Source organism: Cibotium barometz, chromosome 15 (assembly GCF_041138505.1).
Source record: "Cibotium barometz isolate CiBa-2024 chromosome 15, ASM4113850v1, whole genome shotgun sequence".
Taxonomy (NCBI): domain Eukaryota; kingdom Viridiplantae; phylum Streptophyta; class Polypodiopsida; order Cyatheales; family Cibotiaceae; genus Cibotium; species Cibotium barometz.
Window position 1 is genome coordinate 57,326,176 of NC_141060.1, and position 15,505 is coordinate 57,341,680.

Sequence of the window (15,505 nt, forward strand, 5' to 3'; positions counted from 1 at the left end):
GGGGAGACAGATCAGCAATTACAGGATATTCAAACAGGGACTGAGATGACTAAGGAACAGTTCAGAGTTCTACAGGAATCAGAGCTGTCAGAGTTAGAGGAGATGCAGAATGGTCTATCAACTGATCAGGCTATTACAATAGCAGAGCAAAGATATGAAAACAGTATGAAGAAATCAGCTAGAGTTATGGAGGATGATCTGAATGAATGGAATTTGGGAACAAAGAATGACCCTAAAGTTGTCAAAGTTAGTGTTCATGTGGAAGGAGAATTCAAAGACAATCTTCTGAAATTATTAATGGAATATAAGGACATTTTTGCATGGGAATATTCAGATATGAAGGGGATTGATCCTGCATTTTATTCCCATAGGATTAATTTGAAGCAAGATGCTAAGCCTGTTATCCAACAGAGGTACAGAATGAATCCTAATTATGCAAAGTAGGTTAAAGATGAAATTGACAAGCTACTCAAGGTGGGATTCATTAAGCCTGTACATGAAGCAACATGGCTATCTCCAATTGTAGTAGTTCCCAAGAAAAATGGAAGAATCAGAGTTTGTGTGGATTATAGAAAGCTCAATGCAGCAGCCATCACAGATCCTTTTCCATTACCTTTTGCAGATACTCTGCTAGATTCAGTTGCAGGGCATCAAATGTATAGTTTTTTGGATGGGTTCTCAGGATATAATCAAATCAGGATGCACCCTGATGATGAACACAAAACAGCCTTCATTACAGAGTGGGGAGCATTTGTGTTCACAATAATGAGCTTTGGATTAAAAAATGGACCACCAGCTTTCTCAGAGGTGGCAAGCAGAGTGTTTGAGCCCTATTTGTCTTCTTTTATGAGGGTATTTATGGATGATTTCTGTGTGTTTGGATCCAAAGAGATGCATTTGGAGCACTTGAGGAAAGGTTTTGAAAGATGCAGGAAGTATGGTATGTCATTGAATCCATACAAATGTGCAATTGCAGTTAAAAGAGAAGTCTTGTTGGGCCACATAATTTCAGAGGAAGGTATACAAGTGGATCCAAGAAAAATTCAGAGCATCATAAAGTCCGAGAGCCCAGTGAATCTGAAGGAAACATCTAGGTTTGTGGGTCAGATCAAGTGGCACAGTAGACATTTAAGATATTTGTCAAATGTATGTGCACCCTTGTCACATTTAACCAAGAAAGGAGTAGAATTCAGGTGGTCAGAGGCCCAGGAAGAGGCCCAGGAAAAGGCATTTCAGACTTTAAAGAAGATGGTCAGGTGGTCAGAGGCCCAGGAAAAGGCATTTCAGACTTTAAAGAAGATGTTGGTGGTAGCTCCAATTTTGCAGCCTCTTGATTGGTCTTTACCATTCCATGTATTTGTTGATGCCTCAGACATTGTAGTAGGAGCTATTCTTATGCAGGCAAAAATCAAGAATTGGTTCAGACCTGTCTACTATGTAAGTAGAATGCTAACTTCAGCTGAGAGGAATTACTCAGTTACAGAGAGAGAAGCTTTGGGCATGGTGTTCTCTTTACAGAAATTTAGACATTATCTCTTGGCTAACAGTCTTTTTCCATGTTGACCATCAAGCTCTGTTATTTCTTGTGAAGAAACCACAGTTGACAGGAAGGTTAGCAAGATGGATGTTGTTGTTGCAAGAATTTGACTTTGTGATAGTACATACTCCAGGGAATCAGCATGCTGTGGGTGGCTGATTATTTAAGCAGACTTGAAAGTAAGGAGGATGCTATAGGAGTTAATGATTATTTCCCTGACTCTGATCTGTTTGTTGTTCACAGAGCTGGAGCTCTGACTCCTTTTATGATCAAATGTTGCCGTTTCTCACTGATGGATTGCTACTAGAAGAGATGAGTGTGGATCAGAAAAGGAAGTTTGTGCTGAAAAGCAAGCCATTTTTAGTTATTGCAGGAACATTGTATAGAAAGGGGATAGATCAGATAATAAGAAGATTTGTTCCTGATTTTGAACAAGCAGTAGTGGTACAAGAGGCACATGCAGGGTTGTCTGAGGTCACTTCTCAGGGGAAATAACAGGAAAGAAGATTTTACAATCAGGTCTGTGGTGGCCAACAGTTTTGAAGGATGCTCACACATATGCCAAGGAATGTTTGGTTTGTCAGCAAGTGGGCCAACCCAATTCTAAAGATAGGATGTCAGACCACCCTGTGCTACCTCTAGATCCATTTCAGAAATGGGGATTAGATTTTGTGGGTCCTATCAAGCCAGGTAAGAGTTATATTCTGGTGGCTACAGATTACTGTACTAAATGGGTGGAAGCAGTGGCTCTCAGAGACAGTAAAGCAGCTAGTGTGGCCAAATTCTTGTATAGTAACATCATGACAAGGTTTGGATGTCCCATTGAGCTTGTCAATGATCAGGGAACACACTTCTTGAATGATGTTATCAGATAGCTGACTTAAACCCATATGATTTTGCATAAGAAGTCCACTCCCTATCATCCTCAGGCAAATGGATAGGCTAAGAGTTCAAACAAAATCCTACTTAAAATCATTAAGAAGATTGTTCAGGACAACAAGTCTGATTGGGATATGAAATTGGACTCAGCTTTATGGTCATTTCGAACAGCCTTTAAAGTAACCAGTGGAATGACTCCTTTTAGGCTTGTTTATGGGTTAGAAGCAGTAGTACCCATGGAGTTTGTGGTACCTAGCTTGAGAGTTGCTGCAGAAAGCAAACTTCCACTCAGAGAATCTCTGATCTATAGACACCACAATCTGAATCAGTTGGAGGAAGACAGAGCAATGAGTGCTTATGTTTCAGAGATCATTCAAAAAAGGAGACAAGCTTGGGTAAATAGGAATGTCAAGTTCAAAGTCTTCAAAGTGGGAGATTGGGTCATGCTTTACAATTCCAAGTTAGGGCCACACCCAAGAAAATTGAGGCTCAGGTACATTGGGCCCTACAGAATTGAAAAAGACTTGGGGCAAGGAACGTTCATGCTTTCAGATGCCTTTGGAACATTGGTACCAAAGGGGGTGAATGGGTTTAGACTTAAGCCATTTCTGGGCACTCCCCCTGTAGTTCAGAGTACATGTTCAGATCAGGGCGGAGCAAAAGATCAGAGAATAGAGGAAATTCAGAGCTTGTGTGTGGATCAGAGTCCGTATGGATTTTTCAATTTGAACGGTGGGGAATATATTTCGCACGAGTCGACTGTCAATTGGCTTGATTTAACTTTTTGTCCGACATTATTTGCGGTAATGGCCGACGTGATGCATGAGAACCCCTATAAATCCGTAGCAGTGAGGGGACGGCATGTACGAATTCATCCAGCCCGTTCTAGCAGTGCATGGAAGAGGAGATTGCGTGAGGAGGCATCTGCGTTTTAGAGGCGTCCATTCCAGAAGCCTCATTGTGCTGTGTGCTGTGTGCCTCATTCTTTTTCTCTTTGTTCTCCTTATCCCCCTGCTCACATGCCCCGTAGTAGTTCTACCACTAGGCCAGACCTTCTTGCTCTGAATACTGTTAGGCAGAGGTTGGCCGTGGTGAAGGGTAAGCAGGCTATGCAGCAAGGGCAACCTAAGGTGGAGACCTCATCAGTTCAACGGTCCCTCTACGAGAGCATTTAGCACCAAGCAAAGAAGTGGAGCAATGTTTTAGCTCGGATTCTGAAGAGACGAGACAACAGGAGGAGACTTCTACGAAGGATATTTCTACTGCTGTGGGAAGCCTAATGGAGAACTTTGCACCCTTCAAGTACAGCATAGATTTGGAGAATAATGCAAATGTTCAGTGGCTTACTTCAATAGGGTTGATCGGATATGCAAAATTGGCCTGGGCTGAGTGGTAACACAATATCTATGCTCCCACACAGCTAGCTTTGCTGAGAAAGATAGAGGGAGTACTCAAAGGAGGTACAAGGGTAACCCCAGCTCTGATTTCTCAGGTATTTGACTTACCTTTTAACCCAGGTTTGGAAGCTTTGAATTTAGTTTCTGATGAGGATATAGAGAGAGAATTCGGGAACCCTGTGGGCTCCAGACATTATTATCATTTGAAGATAGTAGAGGCCGCCAGGAAACATGATTGCGATGGTTTATGGAGCGTGTTCTTTTACTTCAGAAGGTTGACTACGTGTCAAATGAATCTTATACCCCTTTAGCTGCAGTAGAGGCAGGAGTGGATGTGGATTGGGCCACTGTGGTATATCAGAGGATTGTGATTGAAGTGGGAGAGAAGGATAAAAGGAGAGCAGTTAGTAAGAGCAGGCTAGGCCCTTTCCTCAAGGCCTTATTTGATTATGACTCTTTTCAAACAGCTATACCTGCAAAGCCTGTGGACCCTAGACTTTCTTCACATACATTGGCTCTGACTCTGAAGAGGAAACTTAGGGATAGACAGTTGATAGAGGAGGAGCAGAAAACAGTAGGGTGTCTCATGGAGGCAGGTTATAGTTTGGAAGAGGCTACAACTTTTGTGTTGCAGTCTGGGATAGATGAAGATGATGAACCATTTCTAGGGGCAAAAGTCTCTAAGATAGGGCAATCTCGGACTCCTTCTCAAACCAAGTTGGGGAAGAAGATACAGTTGATTGAAAAGGAACATGTGGTAGGAGGCAGCAAAAGATATGACTTAGTTCGAAGGTGACCCCATTGGCAGCAAAATCCGGTTCAGAGTAGTCTTGGACTGTCACTACAGAAAATGTGGGAGATACTCTTGTATTTCTGAGGAAGTTTTGTCTGCAGCAAGTTGAAAAGATTAGGGAATATCAAAATAGAGCTTACGCGGAAGAGCAGTTGCAAAAGGCTAATGATCAACTTAGACTAATGCTTGCAGAAAAAGCTCAAGAAGTGGAAATGTTGCAGAATCAGATCAAAGCTCTGAATGCTGACATGGCTGAGTTGAAAGTTTCTTCAGCCAAGGAGATCTCTGAACAGACTAGTCAGTTGGTTAAGAATAGATTGTCTCTGAAGTTGTTTGAAGAATGGACATCTTTGAAGGATAGTGTAGAGTCAGAGATGCAAAGATTTCTTGAAAGACAGGTGGAGCTTGAAACAGAGAATAGGATGCTTTTCAATAGATTGGAACCCTTAGAACAGATGAAGGAGCAAATATTAAGTGAGCATGAAGAACTGTCTGTAGGAGGTGTTCTGGTCTCTGAAGTAGATGTGGGGAGAATCAAATCAGAAATGATTCAGCAGGGATTAGTGATATGGAAAGAGATCAGAGAAAGAATTGGGCAGTTTTTTTCAAGCCATATCAGAACCTCAAAGGAGTTGTGAACACAATGGAGCAAGAGGTGAATTTGAAGCGCATTGCTCAATTGGAAGCTGAGGTGGTACAGCTTGTAGCTAAAAAGTTCGAATTTCAAAGTAAGGTAGATGAAACAAAGGATATGCTGGAATATAAGACGCCGAGTGGTTTTGCTCTGAAAGGCACAATCAGGCCAGAGGAGTCCCATATGATGGGGATAGAAAGTCCTAGTTCTAATCCTTTTAAGCTTGTTAAGTTGAAATCGTCTGCAAGGAAGCTGAAGAAGATTAGAGCCCTTTTTCAGACACAGGAAGAAGGAGCAGGTGCTGCTGAAGGACAAACATCTGGAGCTGTTCAGAAAAAGAGCTCTGATGAGTACGTGAGCTTGCTGATGGGTATGGATAAAGCCTTACCAGATGATGAGGACCCTGAGGCGGTGATCAACATTGCAAAGGAGGTTCAAATGGACGTGGAAGCTGAGCATGAGCAGGTCTTAGAGATTCAGACTGACCAACTGGGTCAGGCATAGTGATGCTCAGAATGTTTACCCACAGTGTTTTTCAACACTAGTTTTAAAAAAAAACAAAAACAGACAAACACTAGGCATTTTCTTTTTGGGGAAATTTCATTTTGTTCTAGACACTCTCTTTACATGATCAGAGGTCTACTGCAGAAATCAGATTTTGCTGATCAGGGATTGATGGGTTCACGTCAAATTTTTGGGAAAAATTTAGCCAGCAGGCTGTGCCAAGTGTTAGGGCTTTCTTATGTAATTCTTAGACCTTAGTCAAAGGGCTTGGGGGTTAGTTACGTGTGGATGTACCTTTTGGGATCTGAACCGAGTAGTTATTCCCTGACAGTTGCATCTAGGGAAGGGCGCTGATTCTGATCGCGAATGAATGAAGGAGAAGTTCTGCTATGTCTTTGCTCAGTGTTTATCATGTCTTTCTTGATGTTTGTGCAATCATTATGCTGTCGTGATAAATCATAGTCTGTGCTCTGAATGGTGTTGAGTGAGTATTGTTTGTTAATGTCTTGTACAGAGGCCATGTACACACTGACCCTAACATTAACTCTTAAGGTTAGTCCTAACCCATGCTCCACTAGAGCTTGTTCCCATGCTCACAAGTCTGATGTGGGTTAGCCTCCTAGTATATGCACACATGATGTGCATATAACATACTTCCCCTCTCTCAAAACATTGCACTCTTGCAATGAAAAGAAAGAAATATGCGCTGAACATTCTCAACCGACTCCCAAGTGGAATCCTCTATTTCCCTATCCTTCCACCTAATTTTAACGTCAGGGATTAGTCAACTACAAAGTTTCCTTTCCCTGAATTCAAGTACCTTATCAGGTTCATGTGGAACATAGGATAATTCTTCGACTTCAACGAGTTCTTGAGGAGTAAGTGTGTTATCCTCACCTCCCAGTTTCCCTTTCAATCTATTGATATGAAAGACTGGATGAACTCTAACATGTGGAGGTAGTTTAAGTTCATACGCATGCCACTCCGATGTATAAATCGAAATGGAGCACAATATCTAGGAGATAAATTCGAGCATTTTCCTTTTAACAAAGTCTGAAAATCTTTATGAACTTTTAAATAAACCAACGCTCCTGGCTCAAAAGACCAAATTGAGCATCCTCTATCAGCATAGAACTGTGCCCTATCCTGAGCACTCCTGATAGAATCCCGAGCTTCGATCGGCATTTCCTACATATCACGCAAGAAATCCCTCGATGCATCAAGCTCGATGTCCTTAAGACTGACATCAATAGGTGCCCTGGGTTGATACCCATACATAAGCATGAATGAACTAAAACCAATAGCCGTACTGTTATAGGCAAATTCCATCATTGGAAGATACTTTTCCCAATTTGATGCTTTTTCAAAGACATATGCACGAAGCATATCCTCTACAATTTGATTCATATGCTCTGTTTGCCCATCAGAGTGCGGATGATCAAAGGAATTCATACTCAAAGTAGTTTCCTCGTTTTGTAAACCATTCGGAATAAAGTAGGAAAACATGGTATTATAACAGCAGAAACCAGGTATCCATCGGCAGCCCGATATACCCCACATCTGCTCATGGAATTATCGACGTCCCGAGTTACCCATATCAACATAGAGAGTCATCAACATCTCAATGAGTCACATATGTCCATCTGTAAACCATCAGGTTGACTATATAAATCACCTAAAGTACGGAACTAGAAAAAGAAATGCCAAGAAAGGAAAAATCCAAATTTCCTTAATCCGAATACAACAAGATAAACTCATTGAACTCTAAAGAAAGAGATTTTAACAAGTGAAAATGCCAATGAGATTACACTCATCAATACATACAGGCTATTGATAAAAGAAATTTATCTAGACAATGCCTACATTATAACTTCAAGTGAATTCAAAAAATGAGATTGTCTTTGAATGTTGAGGTCAACATGCTAAGTGATGTAAGCAAAGTAACAATCCTGAGCCCAAATTATCCCATAAGACAATATATGTGAGGGATCGCTAGCGTCCCATACCACCGTGATACCACCCATACATACCTTACCAATTTGAAACTCCCTAGTATGCCGTCTAGGAAATATGAATAAAATCCTGTATAAAAGGAATAAAATGGCCTTATCCCAGACTTTCACATACTAAAACCTGTCTCTATATACCTGAGACTACATGAAGGAATAACTCTTTACGAGTACATCATTAGAAAAGAAATTGAATTATTGGCTCCTTTCTAATGATAACTACCCAATAAACTCAATAAAGTTAGGGTAGAAAAATAACAATTCACCTAGATATATAAGCAACTAGGTATCTAAGTTGGAATATGTACAAAAGTACAAGGAACATAGTCCAAAATTACGTGCAAAAAACAAAGGCAAATGCTACCTTCAAAGTACATGATATTATCCAAAAGATCAAAAGATCCTTATAAAACTATGGATAAAAGCATAAAAGCTCCTCAAATCCATGAAAACCATAGTTGATCATAAAAATCAATGCATGCCATCTAATGATCATTAATCATGCCAAAAGAAGCATTAAAAATTGGTGGGACCAACTCATCAATCTAGAGTATATGAACGTGGTGTCGTTCAAACAAAACTCCGAAGTAAGCAAGTGAAACACGTGTGACACTCATCTAAAAAACCCCTAGATACAAGTGATCTAGGTAGAACCTCATGAGTCATATAAAACTTGGAAAACATCCAATAAAATCGACCAAAACAAACCGATCAACTAACCCATGATAGAATTTGTCTTTGACTTAGGAAATTAAGCATAGACCACACTTAAAAAAGTGTAAAATAAATTATCATGGAAAAGTGTCAAAGGTAAAACACACTTTAAACGTAAATTCTAGCCATCATTAAAGAAATTAAGGAACATGTCCAAAAAGAATGGCTAAACAATGGTAAAAAATCATGAAAACATCGTTTAGAATTAATCTAAACCAAAATAACTACTAAAACGAGGTACAATCGTATTAATAATATACGAATAACTCGCATCTATCTAATGTTAGCACGTGAAAACGTACTTCAACATTAAATAACCCTCAAAAATATTAAATTCTTGAGGAAAAAAACATGATTTTTCCTAATTTAATAGGGCCTCAAAATATGATAATTTTGAATTCCACCAAAATTATCTTATGGCATTCCAAACCTATATTTTTCCAGAAAATTTTCAGCAAATAAATTTGCTAAAAGTTCATTGATATTTTAAAAATATCAATTTTTAGGTTTTCTAAAAATAATTTTTAGAAAATTCCTAATTTTTTCTGAGAATCCCATCATTCATGAAATTTCCAATTTCGCCCGACAAGTCTCAAGTCCAATGAAAATTTATAATTTTAATGGATTTTCTAATTTTCTGGGTCAAAAAATATATTTTTAAAGGAATTTGAATGGTCACGGCCGCTCGAAAGGACAAACCACATGCCAAACACCAACCCCACATTTTCTAGAAATTTAAAATAACCTTTTGTCTAATTTTTTACTAATTTTCAAGAATTTTTTAAAAAAATTAATTTACCCCGAACGCATTTAGAATACGAATGGTCAAAAAATTTCGGAATCTCAATGGTTTTCTTGGAATATGGAAAGCCAACAGTTTCGAGAAAATCAAAAGATTTAAAAAAAAACAGAATGTGAAAGGTCAAAAGTTTCCGGAATCCGAAAGGTCAAAAGATTTTCCGGAATGCGGAAAGCCAAAAGGTTTCCCAAGTGCGAAAAGCCAAGAGATTCCAAGAAAAATTAAATTTCCAGAGGGAAAATAAAATTTTTCAGAGAAGTAAATCTTTTTTCCAAATCTCTTATCCCTTTTTCAAGCTTTTTTTGAAAATTAAAAAAAAAACTCTTCCTGTAATATATTTTAAAGCTTTAAAAAAATAATAATAAAGATTTTTTTCTTAAGCTTTTTAAAAAAATTATAAGGGGGGGCAAATTTCGCCCGACGGGCCGCAGCGCAGTCCCCCCTGCGCGTTTTCGAAAATCTGAGAGGAGGAGTCCTCTCTCCTCTCCCCTCTCTCCTCTCCTTCTTCTCCATTTCATCCCTCCTTCTCCACCCCCTCCTTCTCTGTTAATAGAGAGGAGGTTGATTAATTAGCTTTTAATTAAATCTTTTCTCATCATAATTATAAATTAATTATGATTAAGCTTAATCAAACTATGCCTAGCAACCAGAGGCATTCACAACGCAAGAGAGAGAAATAGAAAGAATCTCTGGATTTTAGGGAAGAGAAGAACTTTACATGCACGGGAGAGAACCCAATGCATCAATTGACTGCCCCACATTGCTTTTCAGCAAAAAATTGGCAGAAAATCGAAAGCATACCCGCGAAAAACCTGCAAAATGCATTAAAAATACATTTTTAACCATAAAAATTAGAAAAAAATTAGAAAAAATTTCCTAAAAATTATAGAAATTCAAGGAATCCATTCTACCAAAAATATCTGTAGTAAAATATACGGTATTTTGGTAAAAATTTTCATTAATGCTTATTTTAAACCATAAAAAATAGAAACAAATAGCATTAAACTCACAAAATTTCCCCGCAACGTCGATTCGTCCATTGAATAGAAGAAACACGCGTTCCAACTGCCATATTGATGATCCACATGTAAGTTATAAACATAAATCAATAAATTAACACTTTATTTAGTAAATATTAAAATTTACTTTAAAAATGCCCAAAATTGTAATAAGAAAGAAAAAATATCAATAATTAACTAGAGATTGCTCTGATACCACTGTTAAAACCCTAAGATCTCTCTATTGTTATGCATAAACATGTATAAATCAGGCATAAACTCATCCACTCGACCACCAAGGACTGCACACATGAATTGAAGTATATCATACCTTTATCTTGATGTCCCATACCATCAAGAGGTATAACTCCAATCCAGCAGCATGTAGCTGTAGTGTGAAATGGTAGGTGAGTAGTTATGATCCTCTACACAAGAGAACATAACATAACCTAACCTCAAGATAACATCAAGAGACCATAGCCTAAGCCCCAAGATAACATAGTCTTAGCCTCCCTTGAGTGTGCCCCATGCCCCTATTATATAGGAGAGCCCTCAAGTGACTCTTGACTCTCCATTTTCCATGTTGTGTGACCCTTGGATGTCTGACCCAACCTTAACCCTTAAGGTTAGTCCTAATCCATGCTCCATTAGAGCTTGTTTCCATGCTCCCATGCTCACAAGCCTAATGTGGGTTAGCCTCTTAGTATATGCACACATAATGTGCATGTAATACCTGGCCTGCCTCCATGCTCTCTCTCAAGCACACACACACATAGATGTAGATGTACGCACATGCATGCATACACTCTCTCTCTCTCTCTCACACACATATGCACTAATGCAAACACACACACTCTCCTCCCACAGAAACTATTCACACATAGAAATTCTCTCTCTCTCTCTCTCTCTCTCTCTCTCTCTCTCTCTCTCTCACACACACACACACACACACACACATATGTATATATAATTTTAATTAATTAAATTTTAATGGTGGGATGTGCGGTGAGGTGTGCTCACTCTCAAATAAATGCACCTTACATGTACTCTCTCTCTCTCTCTCTCTCTCTCTCTCTCTCTCATACACACACACATGCACATGCACACCCCTCTCTCTCTCTCTCTCTCTCTCTCTCTCTTCTCGCACAGACTCTCCCACATATATAAACTCTCTCTCTCTCTCTCTTACATACATACACGCACACACACACATACTCTTTCTCACTCATGCATGTTCTCTCTCTCTCTCTCTCTCTCACACACACACACACACACATGTAAATATATATTATTTATAATATTATGTTTATTTATATTTAGAGATATATATCTATATATACACATGCATATGTTTATTTATATTTAGAGATATATATCTATATATACACATGCATTTATAAAATAAATAAACACACATACACATATTTTTTTTATTAATATTAAATTTTAATATGTGGGAATGCATGGTGAGGTGTGCTCACTCTTAGATAAGTGTATCTTACATACAATGTCTTTTGTCTTTCTTTTGCGTGTGAGAAAGAAACCCTCGAACACTGTCTTCTCTTCTTCTTTCTCCTTTTTAAAAGGTCTCCCTCTCCATTCTTCAAGTAAAGGCTAGGTTTATAGGGTAGGCAATGGGCACCCTTGCTTTATCTTGTATAGATATAGATGTGTGTGCATATGTACATGCATATGTGTGTGAGAATATGTGCATGTACACGTGCAAATGTATATGTGTGTGTATTTATATATACATATGTGTATGTGTACTTGTGTATATGAGTGTATATATGTGTGTGTATATGTTTGTGCTTATGTGCGTGTATATGCATCTATGTGTATGTGCAAGCTTGAGTGTATGTGTGTGTGTAAGTGTGCATATCTCTGTGTGTGCACGTGTGTCCACGCATGTGTGTGTGTTGCAGGTATATATTTTATCATATTTTTGATGAATTAATAATCGTATAAAAATATGTTTAATTTAATTCGTGCAAGATTTAACTTAATAGAATGTGCAAGTGAGCACAAGATTATTATATGTGCAAATGTGCACAAAATCATTTTATGTAACAAGGCCCATTAGCAATTATATTTGGGCAAAGGTTTTATATGTACAAACTTTAGGGATTTTGATATGATTAAAAATATGTAAAGCAATACCCCAAAAGTGGAAAAAGCAAGCCCAAATTGTACTCTCATCTATTCTTAGCTCCTTGGGCTATTTTTATGAAGAAAATTCTCTAAATACTCATGTTGTGGAAGTGGAGCTACATGACATGGGGGGGAGATTGCACCCAATCTTATCTTGATCGTGATGTTATTTTATTTCCCTTTCTTTGTGTTATGCTATGTTATTTGATTTTAATTTAATTCAAGTCTTTGTTTTAATTTTTGATATATTTTATGAGTTTTTAATTATTTCTTGAAGAAGTACAAAAGGGTCCAGTGATACTAGTATCCGAGCAGTGATACTAATATCTGAGCTTTGGTTTTATTTAATTTTTTTGAAGGCCGTCAAAGACTTGTGGACAAAGAGCTGAAAGAGACAAAAGAACATGTGATTTTGGTAAATTTTTAATTTAATTTGAAGAAGAATAGGTTTATGGATTTATGTTTATGCATGGTTGAAAGAAGGGTTTTTTTAACTATTGGATAACCAATCTCCATCAATCTATTACCCAAAGGGTAAAATAAGGTAAAAAACCATTAGTGGGTTTGTAAAACCATAAAACCACCTTTAATTTCACTAATCTACTTCATATCCATCAGTAAGGATTGAATCAGCAAGGAGAGAAGCATGGAGAGCCATAGCCAGATTGCTAAACCGCTGCAACAATACGAAATCCATTATGGAGGGATGTGAACAATATTATGGAGGGATGAGAATTGTTCACAGATTTGTTTTTCAAAATTACTTTTGAGTTTTTATTTTCTCTTCCTCAGTAATGCGCTGGGCGCAAGTCTCTTTACCAAAGCTTGTGGGTAAGCTAGTAATTATATATATATATATATATATATATATATATATATATATATATCCACCCATTCTCCTCACGGGCAGCGGGCATTGCTTCTCATTCACTGGTGACCGACAGCGCAGACATTGCTAGATTATTTTCTCTCTCTTTTGCGCAACTGGTGGATTCTTATAGTGAGGAAAAGAGAAAACCCTTTATTATTATCGAGTTTATGAGTTATATATAATTAATTAATTAATTAAAAAAACCTTCATGTTTTAAGCACACAGAGTGTGTGCCGGGTGAAGCTTTGATTAAAGCTTGATTTTAAAAGCATAGCTTTACTTAAACTTTACAATGAATATATATATATATATATATATATATATTTTCATTTATGCTTTTTCTTTCTGTGCGCCCCACGGCTGTCTGCCGTTCGAACCTTTCATAAAGCTTAGTTTTATATATATATATTTATTTACCTCCCTTTTACTCAAGCGGCCGAATTCTAAGAGTCTATAGCCTTATTAAAAGGTTTAATAATCAAGCTATATAAGCCTAGTTTAAAGGCTAAATAATCAAGCTTTTATAGATATACATATAATATATATAAACTTTATAGTGGTTATTCGACCGTTTTTCTTTCAAAAGCTTAAAAGCTTTCCTAAATAAAGCTTATATTATATTATAAGCTTATAAATAAACCTTATACTATAAAGTTTATATAAACTTTTTTAAAAAAACTTGTTCTTAAAAGAAAAAGAGAGAGAGATAAGCAATGACCACCCTCCCCGATTCTCTTTATCTCCCTTGACGCTCTATTTGCTTGTCTCCATCCCCTTTATCTCCCTTGACGCTCTATTTGCTTGTCTCCATCCCCTTTCTGCTATGCGCGGCCTACACTGAAAAAGCTTATAATATTAAGCTTAGGAAACAAACTTCCTACATCATAAATATATAGTCAATAGTAAACCTCAAAAAGCCTTAACTTTGGGGAGTAAAGCCTTAGATCATTAAGACCAAAATCTTGCTCCTCCAAGACCTTTCTTTAAGGCTTAGAAGACACCTTAATTTCTTTGTTCAAGTTTAATTATTTTTGTGATGTAGAGATTACAATATTTTCAGGATATCTACAACAATGTGTGAAACTTCAAGAGTTTTCATATTTTTATGATATGTGAATACCACTTTTATTGTTTTATTCTCAACTCATCACACCTTGAGGTAATTTTTCTTATCTGTGATTATTAATTACATCAGTCATATCTTCATTTGTTTATCTAACACTTTACCATGTAGATGTGCTTCCCCAACATCATATGAGTACGTATTCAATCCATTCATTAATTGCATTATGTGCTTAAAATTGGTAATAATTAATTCAAGATATATGAATCCTAGAACTACTTTTAAATTGTTTGGTACCATATAGTATGAACAATAATATTTCTTTTTCAGAATGATTCCAGCACTCCCAAGTAAGTCCCTCTATTTTCCATAATTGAAACATTACATATACTTGCGATATTTGTGACCTTTTAATGATGTATTTTGTAGCAAAGTTGTTTCGACACTTGCAAGTAAGTTGCTATCCTTCATAGCTTAGTAAATAATTCTTCTAATATTTCTAAGTAAGTTTTATCTTTTAGACGGTGACTCAAACACCTTCCAAGTAAGTTTCTCATCCCTACTCTTACAATAATGATCATGCTTAAATAATTATGCATAGAATTTCAATTCATACTACTCTAAGTTCTATTTCTTATAAAGTAGTAATTCAATATAACTCTAGCTACGTTTGAAAGAATAATTATATTTTAATCCATTCGCATTGTTTCTCATCTTTTTCAATGTAGAACATCATTGCAATCGGATATATATATAAAAGGGACGACTCTCTTACACTTCAGTTTCATGTTTATAATTCAAGTCTATTTCAACTACAAATGTAAATTAATCTTTCATCATCCAGACTTGTTCACTTAGTCAACATGGTTAGAATCATTACTAGTTATTCGTGCTTTATCAAATTTATCCATTTTTCCTTTATAATCTCAATCCCCCTCAAACAACCTTGTATATATATGTGTGTATGTGTGTGCATGCACCATTATTTAAAAGATCTTATACCTTAGACCATAGACTTTAAGACCATGTATGATTATATGTGTGTGTGTGTGTGTGTGTGTGTGTATGCACGATTATTTAAAAGATCTTAGACCTTAGACCTTAGACTTTAAAGACCATGTACCATAACACCATAATACCTTAAATCTTAGACCTT